The sequence below is a fragment of the Phascolarctos cinereus genome, unplaced genomic scaffold (genome assembly GCF_003287225.1).
Source record: "Phascolarctos cinereus isolate Bilbo 61053 unplaced genomic scaffold, phaCin_HiC Scaffold_8;HRSCAF=390, whole genome shotgun sequence".
Classification (NCBI taxonomy): Eukaryota; Metazoa; Chordata; class Mammalia; order Diprotodontia; family Phascolarctidae; genus Phascolarctos; species Phascolarctos cinereus.
Genome location: NW_027556291.1, coordinates 64,231,311 through 64,250,171, shown reverse-complemented (window position 1 = coordinate 64,250,171; position 18,861 = coordinate 64,231,311). Strand labels below are relative to the sequence as shown.

The following is an 18,861-nucleotide window of genomic DNA, read 5'->3' as shown; positions in this document are numbered from 1 at the left end:
AAGAAAAGAGCCAGTAGTAAAACCCATGGCTTCAAATGGCTCTATACAAATGCTCAAGGTTTACTCTTTTAGAGCTAGAGAAACTGCAAGCCCTAATACGAGTGGGTAAATTTGACCTCATAAATGTCACTGAGACTTTGTGAGATGAAACTCATGACTAGACTATAGCACTTGATGTATATACCTAATTCAAAAGAAACATTGGGGCAGGAAGGCAGCATGTTATATTAACAAGATAGATGGGAAAACATAATGTAGAGCATATAGAGGGAGAGATAGAAGTGATTTTGTTTTGGAGCGTACTACAGACCACCTGGAGAAAAAGGGGAAAACAATGAAGAGTTCAGGAAAAAGATCACAAGCCATTAGCAGACTCCGGTTATCCAGATCTCTCGATTTCTCTCTCTCTCTCTCTCTCTCTCTCTCTCTCTCTCTCTCTCTCTCTCTCTCTCTCTCTCTCTCTCTCTCTCTCTCTCTCCTGTGTCTCTGTCTCCTCTCTTTCTCTGTGTCTCTCCCTGTCTGTCTCCTCTCTCTCTCACCTTCTCTTTCTCTCTCTCCTTCTCTGTCTCCTCTCTCTGTCTCTGTCTCTCTCTCACCTAAAACAGTGTAGCTAATAACTTCTTAATTTGCCTTAATGATAATTTAGTCTTTCAAATGTAGAGGAATAAAAAAGGGGAGTTCTATTCTGGATCTGATTTCTCTTTGAGTTTCTGATAGAAGAGAGTAAAGCTAGCCACAGTTTGCCATGTAACCTATATATAAGAAATAGATTTCAGAGGATTCAGTGGAAGAATAGACAAGATCCCCTGAACCCAAATTCCATAGAGGAAGTCAGTGCAGGGAGGCATGACAGATAATCACAAATGAAATTCAGAAGAGACAGAGGTTAACAATTCCAATGAGGAAGATAAATGGGAATTGGCTGAAGAGATCAGTGGGGGTTGAACAAGAAACTAAGCCAACCACCTGACATTTTAGCAAGATATATAGATGATGGAATCAAGGGGAAGACGCAGATGATGAATGTATCATGTGTCCTATAGCAATAATATCAAGACTTGCAAAGAATAAGCTGAGACTGGTAAGGAAAGCTAAGAATGACGAAAAGGGGGAGTTTTTTTGGTTGTTTCTTTTTTAAGTTAAATTGGAGTAAAGAGGAGGATTAAAGAAGACCCTTTTCTTAGCGGTCTGGGGTTACAGGGTTAGCATTGCAGAGAGAAGGTAGAACTACTCAATTCCCATTTTTGTCTGTTTTCTCCATCAAGGAGAATGATCTTTGGACTAGAAATGATAAAACTAAAATGACTTCACAAGGGACTGACATCTGAGGTAAATAAGGAGATACCTTCTAGCTTCCTTTCAGGAATTTGAGTTACCTGACCCAGAAGAACCACATCTTTGGGTCCTGAAAGAACTGGTACATGTATTTGCAGAGCCTCTCTGCCAGAGAGGGTGAGGTGTTGGGGGCGGAGCCAAGATGGCAGAATGAAAGCAGTGACTTGGTTGAGCTCTCCCCCAAACCCCTCCAAATACTCATAAAAAATGGCTCTAAACAAATTCTGAAGCAGCAGAACCCACAAAAAGACAGAGTGAAACAAATTTCCAGCCCAAGACAACCTGGATGATTGATCAGAAAGGTGTATCGCGCAGCACGGCGTGGGTGCGCAGGCCGCAGCAAACCTGGAGCAGGCCTCAGAGGACTGAATCTTGGGCAGCTGTGGAGGTTTCCAGACTCCTCAATCCACCAATGCCAAAGACAACTTAGAAGGTCAGTGGGAAAAGTCTGTTTCTGTCAGTGCTCAGAGAGGAAGGGGGGTTCAGCTCCATTCCCCAAGAGCGTGGCCTGTGGGGGGCAGCTGCTTCCGAGCTTCTGGCCCACAGACTGAGGGGGAATCCAGTGGCTGATCAGAGAGGGATTGAAGGGATCTCTTTGCCAGTGCTGAGGCAGGAATCTCTTGCTTTGCCCGTGTTTGGATCTGGGTCACAGTTCTGGGCGGCGGTGCTGGGGTGAGGAGGAACCCTGGCATGGTGGAGCTTGGGGTGGATGTGAAGAGAACCCTCCTCACAGTTACAGGACAGAAAGGAGTACTTGTGGTCACAGGCCAGGAAAGGAGTAAATACCTCACCCCTTATCATACCACCTTGGAAGAACTGAAAATTTACAGGTCCCTACAAGTATCTCTGAAAACAGCTATACAAACCCCTGAAGCTTAGGACAGTACATTCTCCACATTGGAAGCAGACTCTTACCTTAACAAAGAGTTTAAAACTCAAGTAATTGGCGGGATCATGAGCAAGCAGCCAAAAAGAGTCAGACTATATTATCTTACTTTGGTGAAAAGAAGATCAAAATATACAACCAGAAGAAGACAACAAAGTCAAAGCTCCTACATCCAAAGCCTCCAAGAAAAATATGAATCAGTCCCAGGCCTTGGAAGAGCTCAAAAGGGATTTTGAGAAGCAAGTAAGGGAAGTAGAGGAAAAACTGGGAAGAGAAATGAGAGTGATGCAAAATCATGAAAAACAAGTCAACAGCTTGCTAAAGGAGACCCAAAAAAATACTGAAGAAAATAACACCTTAAAAAATAGCCTAACCCAAATGGCAAAAGAGGTCCAAAAAGCCAATGAGGAGAAAAATGCCCTAAAAAGAAAAATTGGCCAAATGGAAAAGGAAGTCCAAAAGATTACTGAAGAAAATACTTCCTTAAAAATTAGAATAGAGCAATTGGAAGATAGTGACTTTATGAGAAATCAAGACACAGTAAACAAATCCAAAAGAATGAAAAATTAGAAAACAATGTGAAATATCTCATTGGAAAAACAACTGACCTGGAAAATAGATCCAGGAGAGAGAATTTAAAAATTATTGGACTATCTGAAAGCCATGATAAAAAAAGAGCCTAGACATCATCTTTCAAGAAATTATCAAGGAAAACTGCCCTGATATATTAGAACCAGAGGGCAAAATAGAAATTGAAAGAATCCACAGATCTCCTCCTGAAAGAGATCCCCAAAGGAAAACTCCTAGGAATATTATAGCCAAATTCCAGAGCTCCCAGGTCAAGGAGAAACTATTACAAGGTGCCAGAAGGAAACAATTCAAGTACTGTGGAAACACAATCAGGATAACACAAGATTTAGCAGGTTCTACATTAAAGGACCGCAGGGCATGGAATATAATATTCCAGAGGGCAAAGGAGATAGGATTACAACCAAGAATCACCTACCCAGCAAAACTGAGTATAATCCTTCAGGGGAAAAAATGGTCATTCAGTGAAATAGAGGACTTTCAAGCATTCCTGATGAAAAGACCAGAGCTAAATAGAAAATTTGACTTTCAAATACAGGACTCCAGTGGAACATGAAGAGGTAAACAGGAAAGAGAAATCATAAGAGACTTATTAAGATTGAACTGCTTACATTCCTGCATGGAAAGATGATATTTGTAACTCATAAGAACTTTGTCAGTATTAGGGTAGTTGAAGGAAAAAAATTATATGTATGTGTATATAGATAGATAGATAAAGGGCACAGGGTGAGTTGAAGATTAAGGGGTCATATCTGGAGAATAAAATTAAGGGATGAGAGAGGATGATACTCAGAGAAGAAAGGGAGAAGGTAGAATGGGGTAAATTATCTCACAAAAAAAAAAAAAGAAAAAGTCTCTACAGTGGAGGGGAAACAGGGGAAGGTGAGAGGGAATGAGGAATCTTATTCTCATAGGATTTGGCTTAAGGAGAGAATAACATACACATTCAATTGGATATGGAAATCTGTCTGACCCTGCAGGAAAATAGGGGGAGAAGGGGACAAGAGAGCAGGGGAATGATAGAGAGGAGGGCAGATTGGGAAAGGGGGTAATCAGAAGCAAATACTTCTGAGGAGGGACAGGGTCAAAAGAAAGAATAGAATAAATGGGAGGGCAGGATAGGATTAAGGGAAATAGAGTTAGTTTTTCACAACATGTCTACTATGGAAGTGTTTTGCATAACTGCACATGTACAACCTATATTGAGTTGCTTGCCTTTTCAATGAGGGTGGGTGAGGAGGGAGGAAGAGAGAAAATTTGAAACCTAAAGTTTTAAAAACATATGTTTAAAAAAAATGTTTTCACATGCTATCGGGAAATAAGAAATACAGGAAATGGGGTACAGAAGTCTATCCTGCTCTACAGGAAAATAGAAGGGGAAGGGGATAAGAGAAGGGAAGGGGGAGAGATAGAAGAGAAGGCAGACTAGGGGAAGGGGTATTCATGCCATCTTGGGGTGGGGGGAGGGTGAGAAATTTGGAACTCAAAAACTTGTGGAAGTGAATGTTGAAAACTAAAAATAAATAAATTTATATTAAAAAAAATTTTTTTTAAAAAAAAAGGGGGTGAGGTGTTTTTACCCTCCTTTCCTGGCCTGGGCTTTCTATGAATGACCACAAGCACTCTTTTCTGCCTTGAAACTGTGAGGAGGATTCTGTCTGTACTGCCACCATAAGCTCCACCACACCAGCGCTCCTCCTCACCCCAGGACCACCACCCAGAACTGCGACTCAGCAAAGCAAGAGAATCCTGCCTCAGGGCTAGCAGAGAGATCCCTGCAATCCCCCTCTGATCAGCCACTTGATTCCCCATCCATCTGTGGGCCAAGAGCTCTGGAAGCAGCCGCCGCCCCAGGGCTGTGCCAGGACTGGGGTGGTCGAGCTCCTCTCACACCGAGGTCCAACACACCCTTCCTACTGACCTTCTAGGTTGTCTTGGGAGTTTGTGGGTTGAGAAGTCTGGAAAGCACCACAGCTACCCATGATTCAGTCCCCTGAGGCCTGCTCTAGGTTCACAGAGGCCTGGTCTTTGTCTGCTCACCCACGCTTGAACTGCACTCCTCTCCCAGCCCAGTGCAATAGACCTTTCTGATCAACCATCCAGGTTGTCTTGGGCTGGAAATTTGTTTCACTCTGTCTTTTTGTGGGTTCTGCTGCTCTAGAATTTGTTTCGAGCCATTTTTTACAGGTATTTGGAGGGGTTTAGGGGAGAGCTCAAGGAGGTCACTGCTTTTACTCTGCCATCTTGGCCCCGCTCCCCACTTCAGTTGAGTCTTCAGAGAAGCTTTACAATGATTATGTCATTTAATCCTTACAATAATGCTGGAAGGTAGATGTTATTATTTTCCTTATTTTACAGTTGAGGAAACTGAGGCAGAGGTGAAGTGACTTGTCCAAGGTCACACAGCTAGGAAGTGTCTGAGGCTGGATTTGAACTCAGGTCTTCCTGATTCCAGGCCCAGTGTTCTATCCACTGAGCCACCTAGCCTGGTGAAAGGCATAGAGATGAGAGATGGAGTGTCACTAAACTGGTGGCTGAGGAGAATACTGTCATCATAGTTTACCTATATTTTAGCAGTGATAAAGTATCTCCTGCTCTTGTGGAAAAGATGGAGACATGTGGGCTCAGTGATAATACGGTTTGATGGATTCGGAACTAGTTGAAAGGTTGGATTCCATTTCCAGTGGAGCACCCCCAGGGATCTCTGATTGATCCCGTGCTCTTTAACATTTTCCTCAATGACTTGGATAAAGGTTCAGATGGCTTGTGAATAATGAACACTCTGGATAACAGTCAGGGTAGAGCCTTGGGTTGAATCAAATAAGATGAAATCTACTAAACTCATTGGAGATCAATGTAAAGTATTGTACTTGGTTTCAAATAATCAACTTCCTAAGTACCTGATGGGAGCATCATGGTTTGTCAGAAAAAGATTTGGCCCTGCTGGTGGCCTGCAAGTACAAACAACATGAGTTAGCAATGTAACCCAGCAGCCCCCGAAAGCTAAAGCCATCTTGGCTGCATTAAGAGAAGCCCAGTTTTGCGGAATTAGGAGGTGATCCAGATCCTGCTATCCTCTGCCCTGGTCAGACCTGTCTGGAGTATTGTGTTCAGTTCTGGACACCCCAGTTTAAGGACATCGATAAGCTGGGGGTAATATCTAGAGGAGGGCAGCCAGGATGGAGAAGGGCCTTGAGTTCCTGTCATCTTAGAACCTTCTGAAAGAAATGGGCATGTTTAGACTTGAGCAGACGAACCCCAGAGGGGCCATGATGGCTGTCTTCAAGTATTTCAAGGACTGTCATATAGGGGAGGAATCATTCAGCTTGAGTGGCCCCAGAGTTAAACAACTCACAGTCAATGGTGGAAGCAACAAATGTAGGCTTGATGTGAGGAAAACTTCCTAACAAATCGAGTTGTCCCAGAGTGGAAGAGTTCCTCCTTCTGGGAAGTCTTTAGCAGAGAATGGGTGATCCTTCCTGGCAGATTATAATATGGACTCCCTTTAGCTGTGATTTCGACTAGGTGATCACTGCCGTGTCCATTCCAACTCTCAATTTCTGTGATCGTGTGAGTTCTCTGGTAGGGTGGACCTTGGAAAAAGCTTTTAGTCCATCCTTCTGCCTCTCGAGGTGACTTGGTGGTCCAGTGGGTAGGTAGTGCCTGATCTATGAAGACTGGAGTTCAGATCTGGCCACAGATAGCTGTGTGACCCTGGATAAGTCACCTAACTGCTGGCTGCCTCAGTTTGTTCATCTATAAAATGGGGATAATAATAGCACCTAGCTCCCAGGATTGATGTGAAGATCAAATGAGGCACTATTTGTAAAATACTTTGCAGACCTTAAAGTGATATAGAAATGTTTACTAATCTTGGCAGGAGAGCACTTCAGTCATTCCAGGCATATATTTTAATGTCTCTGGAGAAGAAAATACCAGTTACCCCTGCAAACCCATTCTAGATGATCAAAAGCTTTGAATGAGAAATTCCTTGGCCCTGCCAACTTAAATCACCACCATCCTGCAATTTCAGCCTCTGTCCTGGGTCTTAAATGAGAGACAGAAAGTCATTATCGTCCAAGACTCGGTCTATTCATCTTCCTATTAGTAACCCCTAATCCCATTAGCTGTAGGCCTAGCTTGTCAATCCTTTGGTAATTAACATTCTTTAATTTCTCTGGATAGCTCAGACTGACTCTCTCCATTCCTCTGCAGTGTTCTCTACACAACCCCCCAGATACAGACACTTGGAACCCTCTGGACAATCATTTCCACTTTTCATACAGATCATAGGAGACTTAAAAGTGATTTTAGCAGTCATCTAGGCCCACCCCCTCATTTCACAGATTTGGGAGTAAATGACTTTGCCAACATCACACAGTTGGGACTGGACCTCAAGTCCTCTGACTAAAGGACAGCCAGAGCTCTTGTTTCTGTTCATGGAAACGATTCTCTTAGTGGCCTTGGAGGCCCAACCTGCATTTGGGACTGTTCTTTTTATTTTTCTTTTTTTTTTAAATTAATTTATTTTGAGTTATCAATAGTCACTTCTGTAAGCTTTTGAGTTTTTAATTTTTCTCCCCTCCCTCCCCAAGATGTCATGCAATCTGATATAAACTCCATATATGCATTCCTATTAAACATATTTTTCACATTAGTCATGTTATAAGGAAGAATTAGAACCAATAGGAGAAACCACAAGAAAGAAGAAACAAAATAAAATGGAAGAAAAAAAAGAGCAAATAGTATGCTTCGATCTGCGTTCGCACTCCATAGTGTTCTTTTTCAAAAATGGAGAAAGCCCGAAATGTGGTTGTGGCCTTGACTCTTTGGCCTGGGAAGCATAAAGCCCCTCAATGAAGTTCTTAATGATTCTTCATAATGTCAGGCCCAATCTAGCACCTCTCCCCTTAGGCCGCACTTGCTCACTTGCTCTGTCTCTCTGTGTTTCTGTCTGTATCTTTCGGTCTCTCTCTGTCTCTGACTCTGTCTCTGTGCCTGTCTGCCTAGCTCTCTGTCTCTCTCCTCTTTTCTCTGTCTCCCCATCTCTCTCTGTCTCTGTCTGTCTGACTCTTTATATCTTTCTCTGTCTCTATCTCTGTCTTTGTCCATCTTTGTCTGTCTTTATCTCTCTGTCTCTGTTTTTCTTTCTGTCTCTGTCTCTTTCTCTGTCTCCCCATCTTTCTCTGTCTCTGTCTCTCTGACTCTTTATCTCTCTCTCTGTCTCTGTCTCTGTCTTTGTCCATCTTTGTCTGTCTTTATCTCTCTGTCTCTCTGTTTTTCTTTCTGTCTCTGTCTTTCTCTGTCTCCCCATCTCTCTCTGTCTTTGTCTCTCTGACTCTCTTTATCTCTCTGTCTATCTCTGTCTCTCTTTTTATCTCTCTGTCTCTCTATCCCTGTCCATTTTACTCTGTCTCTCTTACTCTGTCTCCCTCTGCCCCTCTGCTCTGTCTCTATCTTTCTCTGTCTCTGTCTGTCTTACTTTATAACTCTATCTCTGTCTCTGTCTCTCTATCTCTCTGTCTCTGTCCCTCTTACTCTATTTCTTTGCTTCTTTCTGTCTCTCTCTTTCTCTGTCTCCCCATCTCCATCTCTCTGTCTTTGTCTCTCTGACTCTCTTTATCTCTCTCTCTCTGTCTCTCCTTCTCTCTCTCTCTCTCTCTGTCTCCTCTCTCTCTCTGTCTCTCTCCTCTCTCTCTCTCTCTCTCTCTCTCTCTCTCTCTCTCTCTCTCTCTCTCTCTCTCTCTCTCTCTCTGTCTCTGTCTCTCTCTCTCTCTCTCTGTCTCTCTCCTCTCTCTCTCTCTTCCCCCCCACCTGTGAAATTGATCATCCTAAAGCACATGCCTGATCACATCACCCACTCTCTGCTCACAACCTTCTGTAACTCCCTATTACCTTTCAAATCAACTATAGCCCATCTTTCCAGAACAGTGACAGATTACTCCCCATCACACACTCCTTGTTCCAGCTGGACAGGTCTACTTGCCATTCCCTATACACCATCTTCTGTCTATCATCTCCATGCCTTTGTACAGATTGTCCCCATACCTAGTTTCTCACCTCTGCCTCTTAGAACCTGTGACTCCTCTTAAGCTGCCCCTCCAAGGGCATCTCCTACAAGAAGTCTTTCCAGATTCTCTCAATTAGTTCTCTCTTCTTCTCCCTTTGCATTTATTTATCTATGCACATGCTGTTTCCTTTCCATAGAATATAAGTTTCTTGAGGGCAGACATTGTCTCCTTTTTGCCTTTCTATCCCCACAGCCCAGCATTGTATCTGGCATGTAGTAGTAGCTTTAAAAAATGCTTATAAATTTATTGATTGGTAGATATTTGTATCCTCAGCATTCAGCAAATATACTTGCTATATACTGCTATACTTGCTATATACTACTGTACTTGACGCATAGTAGGTGCTTAATGCTCGTTGATTGGCGTTGTTGGGATGTATGTGGGTGTATGTGTTATGCTCCCCCACCCCACATCCCCCACACTGCTAGAATATAAGCTCTTGTGGACAGGAATATATTTTTTGTCTGTGTCCCTAGCACCTAGCCCAGTGCCTAGTACACAGTAGGTACTTAATAACTGCATTTTGAATGAGTCATTACATAGAAGGTAGAGCCAAGCTGAGGGGCACAGAAGGAAATCCGTCACAGGGATTTAGAAGTCCAGCAGCAGCTGCTTGGCAGGAGGAGGGAGTAGGCCAAGCTTTGGCCTTGTAGCAAAGCCTACTTAGTTGTGTGACCTTTGGCAAGTTACTGTGGGCCTCCATTGCATCTCACACACATACTGTATTCTTCTTGACTAAACTGGATGCCCATTGAGGGCAGAGACCAGGTCCTTTTTCCTCTCCGTTTCCCTCATGCCAAGCTAGCACCAAGAGACATCCCTGCCTCCCGGGGTAACCTCTACAACATCCCCCTTGGCCATGACTCCCAAAAGGAAAAAGGGCACCAGCACCACGGGGTAGAGACTCCATTGCTACATCTGAGGGACAGGCCCCAGCACTCCCTCAGGTGTTTGATGTCCTTACCAACCCCTTCCTCATTGGCAATCAAACACCTTTGGTGATTTAGCACTGCCTGACTGTTGAAATTCTTTATCATCAGCCTCTGCTTCCCTAGGCTCGTTTCCTCCTCCTGGCCTCATTTTCCTGGCTCTCTGATGAATCTGCCCTCTTGTCAGCAGCTTTGTGGACATCTTGCTGGGTTTGCCAGGAGGCGAGTCCCTAGATCGGATGGTAGCTGGGGTTGTGTGGGCCTTGGCGCCTGGCAAAAGGAGCCTCAGACACCCTGAGGGGAGAAGCCTTGGCAATAATCGGAGCCCAGCAGCTGCCTCTTATTGAGAAAGCCCAAGCAGGTGGGGGAGGGGGGGACGCTCACAAGGGAGAAAGTAGTGCTAAGCATGGCCGTGGTGGTGGCTACATTTATAGCACCCTCTCATAGAGAGCAGAGGAAGGAGCAGGAGACTTGGAGTTCAGAGACCTGGGTTCAAATCCCAACTTTGCCAGTGACTTGCTTCCTCTCCCTCGACCTAAGTTTCCCCCTCTGTAAAATGAGGGGTTGGACTGGATGGCCTCTAAAGACTCTCTGGGCCTCAGTTTCCTCATCTGTAAAATGAGCTAGAGAAGGAAATGACAAACCATGCCAGTATCTTAGCCAAGAATCGCCCCCCCCAAAAAAAAAGAGGTCACAAAGAGTTGGACACAACTGAAAATGAGTAAACAACAATATAGACAGAACTAGAGCATCCCTGGGTCAGGGATGGTTTCGTTTTTTGGTCTTTATATCCAAGTGCCTAGCACAGCGTAGGAGCTTATTAAATGTTGTCAGTTTCCTCATCTGTAAAATGGGAATCCCCATCCTTCCAGGTTTATTAGGAGAATGAAATGGGATATAAAGTGCTCTAATGATAGGGGCAGAGCATGTCTGTGCCTTAGAGATTATTTCATGCACCTTTCTTCGATGTCTCTGAAGGGGCAGTGACTTGCCCAAGGCCGTGATTTCTGGCCAGGAGACATTCTCCCTTCCACTGAACCTTGGGCAGCTTTCTGAGTCCTTCCTTGCTGGCGTGGTATTGTGGAGTCCTAGTGGGAGGTGCCATGCCTCCTGACCCATCCACCTCCCAGTGGCCACCTCTGCTCCCCGAGCTGCTATCAAGAAACACGTGGGTGTTTTCAAACAACTCTAGAATTTAAGCATCTTGATAAGCCTTTTTGTCAGAAGCCCAGAAGTCCCATCCAAGGAGCCTCAGGCAGCAGCAGCAGCAGGAGACCTCGTGTGTGTGCACACGTGTGTATTTGCGTACATATGTGTGCCTTCGTAAATGAGCCCCGCAAATTGGCATCTGTATCTCCCACCTTGATCTAAAGTAACTTTGTACTGCTTCTTACCTTGGAGGAAGCCAGAGATGAGCAATTTTGATTAAAAAATGAGTTGATGAAGAGATACTCTGATGTACAACTGTTTTGTCCTCCAGATACCAGGCCCTTGATGACATTACCTTAATCTCTCCCCTGCTGTGTCAGATGTCCCTGTGGTTACATAACAGGCGGCAGCCAGCTGTAAGCAAACAGGGCCGCAGGGCTGTGAGGCCAGAGGCCAGTGAGGCCGTGACTCCAAGTCCCTTGGTCATCTCCCCTTCCTGCTTCACCTTCATGCCCTTGGCCAGAAAGAGCATTCTTCATGCCTAATTGCAGCTCTAGAGATATGGCCCCAACAGGTTGACTACAGTTTGACTCCTAACAATAGGTAGCATTTATGTAGCACCTAAAAGTTTTCAAAACACTTGCCAACATTATTATTTTTTTCTTTTTTTAGGCAATTGGGGTTAAGTGACTTGCCCAGCGTCACACAGCTAGTAAGTGTCAAGTGTTTGGTCTGAGGTCGGATTTGAACTCAGGTCCTCCTGACTTCAGGGCTGGTGTACTATCCTTTGTGCCACCTAGCTGCCCCACTTGCCAGTATTATTGTATTTGATCCTCACAACAACTCTAGTAAGTAGGTGCCATTCTTATCCCCATTTTGCAGGTGAAGAAACTGAGACAGACAAAAATTGGGCAGACTTGCTCAGGATCACGTAGCTAGTAAGTGTCTGAGACAGGATTTGAACTCATCTTCCTAAGTCCACTGTATTTAAGGCCAAGAGCATTTGTCTCCTAGCCAAACTACACATTTTATTATCTCCATTTTACAGATAAGCTAACCGAGGCTTAGAAAGGTCAATCAACTTTTCTGTAGTCACGAAGCTGGTAAACGCGGGAGTCTGGATTTGAACCTAAGACTCACCTTTCATCAGGGATCCTTCCACATTATTATACCTTGCCTTTTCACCAGAATTCCTCTGTTCAGCAGTCTTCATTGGCTCCCTCTGGCCTAACCACGTCAAATCCAGATTTCTTTGCCAGGTGTGGAAGGCCTTCTTTGTTCAGGCACTTTTCCATTTATCTCCCAGAGCTCAAGCACTCACTCTGCACCATTCCTTGACTTCCAAGCACACCCTGTCCTTTGCCATCTTCATGCCTTTGCTCAGCTGTTTCCTATGCCTGGAACATCCTCTTTCCTTTTCACCTGTTGAATTCTTACCCATCCTTTAAGCCCAATTCAAATACTATCTCTTCCAGGAAGCCCCATTTTGTAACAGCCTTCCCCCTTGGATCTCAAAGAAAACTCTAGCTCTGACCTCATTATCAAGTAGTTATCCTGTATATGTGTTGCGCTCTTCTACTAGGCTCCGTGAAGGCAGGGACTGTGTCTTATCTAAACTTTGTATCTCCTCCATGCCCTATAGCACAAAGCTATGCAGAAAGAGGAACAGAAGTGTCTGTTGACCCAATGGTTGGACGATCTTGAGCATGCACAAAATAACAGCAGTACGTCTTATCTCTCTAACTAGAGTCATAAAATCTCAGAGTTGGCAGGGGCCTCAGAAGGTATCTAGTCTAAGCAGGAATCTGCTCTACGGCATCCTAACAAGTGGTGATTTGGCTTTTGCTTGAACCCCTCCAATGACAGGGAACTCACTGGCTACCATGACAGTGTATCCCACGGTTACTAGGAAGTTCACCATTGTATTGAATTGAAATATATTGCCTTCTGTAACTCCTACCCCATTGCTCCTAGTTAAGCCCTTAGGAGCCCCCTTGTATATCCCAACCCTCCCTGACCCTCTCAAGTCTCCTTTACTCTGGACTAAACAACCCTCAGTTCCTTTGACCAGACTGTAAACTCCTCAAAGACAGGGATTATGTATTCTACTTCTGTGTCCCCTGAGTCCCCCAAGTGTAACCCCAAGCACATTGCCTGGCACCATGGGTGGGGGATGTGACATAGAGGAAAGAGCTTTGGCCATAAAAATCAGAAGATTTACATTCTTGTCACCAGTATACCATGTACCCATATACTTGTTGGGTTCTATGAAGGAGCACAAAGACCCAGGTTCAAATCCTGATTCTCTTCCTGGGTGAACATGAACAAGTTACTTTCCCTCTCAACAGTCAATCAGCAAACATTTTGAAGCTCCTACTGTGTTCCAGGCCTGGCACTAAGCCCTGGGGATGCTAGAAGAGGCAAAAAGGTGGTCCCTGGCCTCCAGGTGCTTACACTCGAATGGAGGAGACAACACATAAAATGGAGGGATTGAAGTAGAGAAAGTCTTGGGCCCGTTCCAGCTCCCCGTCCTTGAATCCCTGCCTGCAAACTGTGGTTTCCTCCAACTCTGACATTCTTTCATTTCATTTTCTATGACTAATAGAAGGCTGTAGTTGCTTCGTGTATATTTGTTGATTATGATGTGGTAGAAAGAATACGAAAATGAGAGTCAACAGCACTGGGTTTCAGCCACTGCTGAGCTCCATGGGGGGCAGGGCTGCTAATTCTGCCTGTACAGGTAGAGGGGATAGGTTCAGATCCCACTTCTGACACTTACCTATATGATCTTAAGCAAGTCATTTCCCTCAGCCAGAAAATGAGACTGACTAGGGCTTCTTTTTAAAAAAAAAAATTATTAATTTATTTTGATTTATCAACAATCACTTCCATAAGCTTTTTTTTTTTGGCAATAGGGATTAAATGACTTGCCTAGGGTCATACAGCTAGTAAGTGTCAAGTGTTTGGTCTGAGGCTGGATTTAAACCCGAGGCCTCCTGACTTCAGGGCCAATGCTCTATCCACTGCACCACCTAGCTGCCCCAATAAGCTTTTGAGTTTTAAATTTTTTCTCCCTCTCCCTCTCCCTCTCCACCACCCTCCCCAAGACAGCAAGCAATCTGATGTAGGCTATGCATATACATTCCTATTAAACATCCTTTCACATTAGTCATGTTGTAAGGAAGAATTAGAACCAACAGAAGGAATCACCAGAAAGAGAAAACAAAACAAAACAGAAGGAAAAAAAAAACAAATAGTATGCTTCGATCTGTGTTCAAACTCCATAGATCTTTCTTTGTATGTGGATAGCATTTTCCATCAGGAGACTTTTGGAGATGTCTTAGATCCTTGTATTGCTGGGAAGGGCTAAATCTGTCAAAGTTAGTCATCGCACAACGTGGCTGTTACTGTGCACAGCGTTCTCCTAGTTCTGCTCACTTCACTGGGCATCAGTCCATACAAGTCTTTCCAGTTTTTCTGAAGTGACCAGGGTTTCTTAAACTCTTTCCACTCGTGACCCCTCAGTGCTCCATAAACTGTGGGTCATGACCCACGGTTTAAGAAGCGCTGGGCTAGATGATCTCTTGATGGGTCCTTTCCAACTCTAGGCTTGTGATCCTGTGAATTATCTTGGAAAAATAATTTCCCCTCTCTGGGCTTCTGTTTCCTCATCTGTAAAATGAGAGTCAGGGGGCGGGAGGGAAGACACTTAGATGGCCTTGGAAATCCCTTCTAACTCTAAATTTAGGACAGAGGTTCCATTGGGAGAGCTTGTTATCTTCCCTTAGAACAGACTTCTCGTTTTGAATCCCCAAGAGGGACGGAGGGGAACTCCTTCCACAGAGAAAAAAGTGACCTTCCAAGCCCAAGAGACTAGGCCCGGTCAAGAAGTAGACCTGGGCAATGCCAACTTTGAGGGCCAAACACCAGTTTAAAGCAGAGATGAATCCCTAAGTGGGCCAGAGAGATTCCAGGATAGGCTTGAAAGATCATGGTTGACACTCAGTCAGCCTTCAGCATGAAGGGGGAGGCCCCTGGATCAGTAAAATGAATGTCTTCTCTGTTGCAGTCATGTTCTTGAAGTTCCGCCCTTGAACCCTAGTAGCGAGTGCCCCCAGCCCTCTGGCTCTGCTCCAGGACTCCCCCTTGGCCCATTGGGTTGGCAGAGCTGGGAGATGGCAACTGCACTACCCTAGGGTTGCTCACTGGGGAGGAATTTGAACCCCCACCCCCACCATGCATGTCAGCAGAGGGGACACACATACACAGGTGAATATCGCTGGCCAGTATTCCAGCATTTGACAAATATCTTGTGATAAATCAGCCGAGGAACTAGGAAATGCTGAAAATGCCCTTCCTGGTTTCCCTTTGGGGGTTTCCATCAGGTAAGTGTCAAGCAAGCATTGTAGGATAGTAGACAAGGCACTGGATTTGGAGGCCTGAGGATTTGGGTTCAAATTCCTCCTAAGATACTTAGTAATGGTGACCCTAGGCAAGGCTCTTAACCTCTCTGAGTATCAGTTTCCTCCTCTGTGGAATGTGGGGATTGGACTCAATGCCCTTTTAAGGTCTCCTCCAAGCTATAAAAAGCTATGATCCATGAAGCATTTATTAGGCACCTATGATGCCTAATACCATGCCAGGTACAGAGAATACAAAGATAAAAGCACAAACAGTCCTCTGCCCTCAGGGTGCTTCATAAGCTGGAAAAACAACTGGTCCGTGTGGACAAAACTAGACACAAAGCCATTGGGGGGGAAGGGCGTTAAAATCTGAGAGAGAGAAAGAAGAAAAAGAGAGGAGAGACAGAGAGAGAAGAGAGAAAGAAAGAGAGGAGAGGAGGGAAGGAGAGAGAGACAGAGAGAAGGAGGGCATTCCCCAGGTATGGGAGAACAGCCAGCGCAAAGATACCAAGGCAGGAGATATAGTGTTGTAAAGACGGCCAGTTGACTGGACCTTCCTGTAGTCAGGCTGGAAAGGTAAGCTTGCTACTAATACCTTCCCATCTGAGAACACGAACCATCTCCTCTCTATATAACTTCTTATATGTACAGAGTTGTATGTCTGTTGTCTCCCCCATTAGAACGTGAGCTCCTTGAGGGCAGGGACCATCTTTGGCTTTCTTTGTATTCCCAGAGTTCAGCACATAGTGAGTGCTTCCTAAATGCCAGTTAAAGGAACTGGCTGCCCTGAATGGTAGTGAGTTTCCCATCAGTGAAGATATTAAAGCTGAGCTTGTCAGAGGTAGAGGGAAATTCTTGAGTGGACCAGATGACCTCTAAGAGCCCTTTCGACTCGGAGTCTACAGTTGCATGACCCTGATGATACTACCAGCTTCTCCCCCAGGCCTAAACGAAGAAAATCATCAGACTTACAGATCGTCGAGCCCAACCTTGTCATTTGGTGGATGATGAAACTAAGGCCTAAAGAGGGTCAGTGACTAGCCCAAGGTCACACAACCAGTAAGTTGCCAAATGGAGATTTGAACTGAGACCCTCTGTCTCCAAATCTGGAGCTCCTTCCCTTATACCCATGTCCAGATATGGCCCATTGACTCTCTCTCCTGCTATGCAGATACAGTGCATTCTGTCACAGTGGTGGCAAGCAAGGAAATCTTACAGAGAGACGATTGCTTCAATAGAAGATCAACAGTGTGCTAAACATGATGATTGATAGTGGTGCCTGCAATGATTCAGGTGGACTCTTCAGTAAACACAAACCTGTGAAACCGTGTTAGCGGCTGTTTATTCACTTTCAAATGATTTACTTTTCTGTTTGAAAGGATGCGGCGACATAGGGTGCCTTCAAATAACCAGCTCCCCTTGGGCATTTCAGATTGAATTTGATTTGCCCAGAGTTTTCAGGAACACATCTGTTGCATGAATCACAGTTAAAACAGCAATGTTTTCACAATGCAATTGACCTTACTCAAAGAGCAGCCATTCAGACAGGCCTCGATCGTATTAGCAAACCCCATGGGGTGCTGTCAAACTGATGGAGAGATGCTTGCAGGTGTTAGGAGAAAGGTAGGAGTGAATACACACACACACACACACACACACACACACACACACACGCACACGCACACTTTTTTGTGCAGTCAGCAAAGTAGGAAGGCCAGAGTATTTCCTAGAAGGGGAAACTGAGGTTTGCAAGGCTGAAGTAACAAGGCCAAAGTCACATTGAAGCTACGAAACATTGAAGTTGGACCTCAGACCTGGGTTTCCTTTCCAACAGACTAACCAGATGGCTGATGAGCCCAGTTAAATAATGGGACACTTACTTGGGGAATTTGGGCCCAGAGTCCTTTGGGGCAGCTTGTAGAAAGGCAAGGCAGCCCTGTAGATAGCTCCTTACCTAGTGCAAATCATCTGTCAGTCATCAGATACTTACCAAATGCTTCCTTTGTTCTCAGCTCTCCCAGAGAGGGTTGTGTGAAGGGGAGGTGAGAAGAGGAATACAAATAGGTAGCTCATCAAAGTAGTAGACTCAGAAGACCTGAGTTCAAATTCTGACTCAACTCCCTCACTTTGACAAAAGAGGAAACTGAATCCCAGGAGGATTAAACTGGATTTGAATTCAGGTCTGATGGAGTTTTTAAATCCCCAGAGTGATGTAGAAATGGAAGCTCTTATGCAGTTCACTTCAACAGACACCAATCGCTTACTATGTAACACACTGGGCAGACAAAGAATAAAGTTCAGCAGTTCCAACCCTGGAGGAGGAGTTATGTTCTAACTGTAAGGGGGGAGGGCAGGAGGAATGGTGCAAAGATACAGCATGTACACCGATAAGTAAATACAAAATAATCTCAGGATGGAGGGGACATTTAAAGGAAGCTAGGAATACTATGAGATAGAGGTGATGAGAGACAGCATTCCAGACATAGTTGGTATCCTGGCTAAAGGTGTGGGGGTGGGAGATGATGTGTCAAGTTTAGAGAACGGCTGGAACGTCAGAGTGTGAAATGAAAGACCTGAAAAAGTAGACAAGAGCCAGATTATGAGACTGGACTGAGGGGTTAATATTTTCTTTTGGCGACAATAGAGAACCACAGCTGTCTGGTTGGTTTTGATTTCTTTTGTTTTGAAGCAGGAAAGTGAGATGGTGAGCCCTGTCTTACTTAGGACAACTCATGGCAGCTGTATTCAGGATGGATTGACGATGGGAGAGGCCAGGGACTGGGAGACCAGTCGGGAGGCCAGTTCAGACAAGAGCCCTGATGGGCCGAACAAGAAGGATGGCCGTGTGAGTGGGGGACAGATTCAAGAAGTGTTACGGAGGTGAAATTTTGTCAAGGCTTGGCAAATGATTAGGAAGGAGAGGTGAAGGAGAAAAGAGTCAAAGAGTGACATTGAGGTCCCAGACCTGAGTGACTGGAACAGTGGTAGAGAAGTCTGGAGGAGGGGTGGGAGTGGGGATGGAGAATGAGTTGTGTTTTAGACAAATTATGTCTGATTTGTCTCCAGTACATCCAGGTAGGGATGGCCACCAGGATACTGCTGCTGTTCAGTAGAGAAAGAGAAAGGGGCCATGGGCCAGGTAGGAGGAGAATCAAGAAAGAGCAGTGTCTGAGAAGCAAAGCAAGGAGCAAATGAATGAATGAAGTGTATACTATATTCCAGGTGCCATGCTAAGTTATAAGGAGGCAAATACAAAAGGAAGACAGTCCTAGTGCTAAAGAGCTTACATTCTTGTGGAGGGGGACAACACATAGAGGGGAATGGGAGCCCAGGAAGGCAGTTGGAGTGTGAGAAGTCACGAGGATGGTGAGTGTAACCACCAGGAAGTCTATAGACACTCCTCCTTCCAGACTAGGCTGTAGAAAGAGATTGGGGGGGGGGGCGTGCGGGGTGAGCTAGATGTCCTAGATGGCAGGATAGGAAATGACCCAGAGGAGATG

At 44.9% G+C, this 18,861-nt stretch overlaps 1 protein-coding gene across 1 annotated transcript in view; it reads left to right on the top strand.

Moving 5' to 3' along the window:
* Nucleotides 1–18,861, top strand: part of AR (androgen receptor) — a 233,179-nt gene that overhangs the window by 157,798 nt on the left and 56,520 nt on the right.